Source organism: Rhinoderma darwinii, chromosome 6 (genome assembly GCF_050947455.1).
Source record: "Rhinoderma darwinii isolate aRhiDar2 chromosome 6, aRhiDar2.hap1, whole genome shotgun sequence".
NCBI classification, from domain to species: domain Eukaryota; kingdom Metazoa; phylum Chordata; class Amphibia; order Anura; family Rhinodermatidae; genus Rhinoderma; species Rhinoderma darwinii.
In genome coordinates, this window is record NC_134692.1 from 23,571,145 (window position 1) to 23,574,983 (window position 3,839).

Here is a 3,839-nt window from a genome sequence, read left to right on the forward strand (position 1 = left end):
AATGCCTCATTCACATGACCGTTGTGCCACTCGAGCGGTTTTTGACGGCATCGGATTCACGAACCCATTCACTTTAGCGGGTGGATCGGGTCCGTGAAAAATGGTTCGAGACTCCGATCCGAGGAAAGATAGAACATGTCCTATCCTTCCTCGGATCACTGACGGGACTCGGACGCACACACGACCGTGTGCATGAGGCGTAAGGCTCCATGCCCACTTCAGTTATTTTCTTCAGGGTGCTATCCGTTTTTTTAACGGATAGCACCGACACATTGATTTATATGGGGCCATGCACACTTCTGTTGTTTTAACGGAACTGTGTGGAAATTCTGACAAAGATAGAACAGGACCTACTCCTGTCCGTTTTTGAAAGAACAGTCTCGGCCATTTCATTAATTTGGTCTGTTGAAACAACGAACTGCACACGGAAGCCATCAGTGTGGGGTCATGTTTCACGGATCTGTCGACGACAAACGGAAGTGTTTATGAGGCTGACAACTGCAGCAAAAAAGCACTAAAACAAAAAACCTGGAGATGCCGGGGATTGAACCCGGGACCTCACACATGCGAAGCGCGCGCTCTACCACTGAGCTACATCCCCCAGCTGCCTGCGTCAGTCGTGTTACCTGAATAGGAAGTCAGTGCTCTGTATCGCCACTCCCCCTCTCTACCCAGCCCCTCCTCTCCACTCCCCTCCCCTCCCCTCCTTTCCTCTCGGCCGGCTTCCATCCACGTAGAGAAAATACAAACGAACGCTATTATAACACATATAGTAATCATTTATATAATCATAGTAATATTAAAAATACCAACGTTTTATATGTTCTCTGTAAAGTACAGTCAATATATTAAGACACATAGAGTATACAACCGGATATATGCAGTAATAAGCATAATAGTAATATTCATATTATACAGTGTGGATAAGTATGTGTCAGCCTATCATCTCCTGCCGGCAGCGTCCTTCCCACTGACTGCAGAAAATAGTTGGAAACCGAAGGGGAAAAAAAATTTAGCTGCATTGGCCGGGAATCGAACCCGGGCCTCCCGCGTGGCAGGCGAGAATTCTACCACTGAACCACCAATGCTTGCTTGTACTGAGCTCTTCCCTCTGCAACTATCATAATGAACGCAGAACATCACTATTCTTCAGCAATAACTGGTGACGGTACCAATGACATCCAAGGTAAAGCAAATGCCAACCACAGTGACCCCATAAATGTCAGATGCAGTATTCCTACAAGTGTCAGAATCCCATTACATTTTACCCCAACAAATGACAAACATTCCCACAAGTTTAAGTCACTGTATTCATAAATATCAGCTACAGTGTCTGCAAAAGTGCCAGCCACAGAGTCCCCATAAGTGCCAGTCACAGAGTCCCCATAAGTGCCAGCCAATGTGCCAATCAGTGCCAGCCAATGTGCCCATCAGTGCCAGCCAATATGCCGATAAGTGCGAGCCACAGTATCCCCATAAGTGCCAGCCAATGTGCCCATAAGTGCCAGCCACAGAGTCCCCATAAGTGCCAGCCAATATGCCCATAAGTGCCAGCCAATGTGCCCATAAGTGTGAGTCACAGTATCCCGATCAGTGCCAGCCAATGTGCCAATCAGTGCCAGCCAATGTGCCCATCAGTGCCAGCCAATGTGCCCATCAGTGCCAGCCAATATGCCCATAAGTGCGAGCCACAGTATCCCCATAAGTGCCAGCCAATGTGCCCATCAGTGCCAGCCAATGTGCCCATAAGTGCCAGCCAATGTGCCCATCAGTGCCAGCCAATGTGCCCATAAGTGCGAGCCAGTGTTCCCCCCATCTCCCCCTTCGTTCTCTCATCTCCCCCTGCGTTCCCCCCACCTCCCCGTGTTCCCCCATCTCTCTCTGCCTCCCCATGTCTCCCCCTGCTTTCCCACGCCTCCCCATGTTCCCCTGTCTCCCTCTGCGTTTCCCCCATCTTTCCCTGAATTCCCCCATCTCCCCCTGCGTTCTTTGCGCCTGCCCGTGTCCCCGTCTCCCCCTGTGTTCCCATCTCCCCCCGCACCTCTCCCTGCGTTCCCATCTCCCCCTGCGTTCCCCCCACCTCTCCCTGCGTTCTCATCTCCCCCTGCGTTCCCCCCGCCTCCCCCACCTCTCCCTGCGTTCCCCTCATCTCCCGCTACGTTCCCTTTGCCTCTTCCTGCGTTCCCCCCTGCATTCCCCACTTCCGCTGCGCCTCCCCCTGTGTCCCCCGTCTCCCCCTGCGTGCCCCGTCTCCCCCTGCGTTGGTCACAATGATTGACAGGCTGCTGTGTATGCAGATGCACAGTTTCCAGACATCAATCACCGCTGAGAGGGGTTAGTGCTCCCCTTACGAATACTTCGGACTCATAACTATAAGTCCGGTGATTTCATTGATCGGAGCAGAATTAAATATTGTGACATTTTGTTAGCGGGAGCCGCTAACAAAATGTCACAATATTTAATTCTGCTGTTTTTACTATTAGGAGAGTGGACGTGTCCCCATATCATGCTGCCTTCATATAGGAGAGCCTAGTCAGATGACAGATCCACTTTAATTTCATTGTAAACTCTGCTGGACTTCATGGGCCGTGTTGTGGCTGGAGACTATTGTCATGTTGGGCCTTGAGCCCACTGGAGGATCCTCTTGTCTTCTGGGGGTCCAGTTTGACCCTGAATCCAGGCCTGTAGCTTGTTACGTAGTACTGGCCCGGTGACGAGGATATTACTCTAGAAAAAAAAAACAAAAAAAAACCAGAGCAATGTGATTATAAATATATTTTCTGCATGTTTCTCTCATTGATCCCTATGGAAAATCTTCCTAGACCAAAACAACAAAAAGTTGCAAGATTTTGTTGGGCCAACTTTCAAAGTAAATTGCCACATACATTGCAACTGGAAGAGTCACTGCAAAAGCTTCTAAAGTTTACAATGGTGGCCGTTCCCCCAGCAATGTCGCAGGAAGCTGGCGTAGACGGCAACGCTTTAGGACTGTCGCATTGTATCAGAATGCGTTACACCTGACGGCTCCAATGAAATGCAAGATTGTATAGATACGACAACCCGTCTTCAGTGTAGCCCTGCCGTCCCTTTAAATACACAACTCACTATATAAAGTTGTCAGGTTACATAACCTTGTTTACAGTCCGTTCCAATAATCATTTTATAAAATTAAACTTTCCATATTAATCTTTGTTAAACGCAGCGGTCTCCGTTTTCCAGCTGGGAATCGGTGACATTTAGAGAGTCCTGCACGCCATCCCCGGATATCTGAAGGCATCTGACTTGAGTAACACTGACCAGCAGCTTGTGTCTTGCATCAACATTCTTCACCCTGAGCGTACAATGACTTCATACCCCATAAAAGAATTTCTATTTTGCAATAATGTATAAAAATATCAATAGACTGGAATTACGATGTTCGTAGTATTATTGTGAAACCTCTTCACTCCGGGCTAAAAATATCACACAGAAGATAGAAAGATATAGGAATATATTTAGTTACAACTTCATTTAACTTCATATTTTACAACTTCATTTAAAGGGCTAGTGCATTGTAAAGGGATTTTCTCATCTCGACAACCCCTTTTCCATATGTCCTAATAGGCCCTGTTCACACGAAGTGTATTTGACGTGTGTCTGACGCATGTTACGCACCGAAAAACGCATCAAAAATGCATGCTTCAAGCTTCCCATTGACATCAGTGGGAAAGCGCATTGTAGTGCATACGATTTTTTTCAATTCTTGGTACGTAAAACGCGCCAAAATCACGCCGAAAAGGCGCCTAATTCCCAAGTCGATGGAAGTCCTAATTACGCACCAAATAAAATGTGCCAAAAAC

At 47.6% G+C, this 3,839-nt stretch overlaps 2 non-coding genes across 2 annotated transcripts; both read right to left on the reverse strand.

The window, feature by feature from the left end:
• Positions 1–529: 529 nt before the first annotated feature.
• Positions 530–601, reverse strand: TRNAA-CGC (transfer RNA alanine (anticodon CGC)). The gene has a single exon. It is a non-coding gene; the product is annotated as a tRNA-Ala (tRNA).
• A 416-nt stretch (positions 602–1,017) lies between these two features.
• On the reverse strand, positions 1,018–1,088 carry TRNAG-GCC (transfer RNA glycine (anticodon GCC)). The gene has a single exon. It is a non-coding gene; the product is annotated as a tRNA-Gly (tRNA).
• Between the last annotated feature and the right edge of the window lie 2,751 nt (positions 1,089–3,839).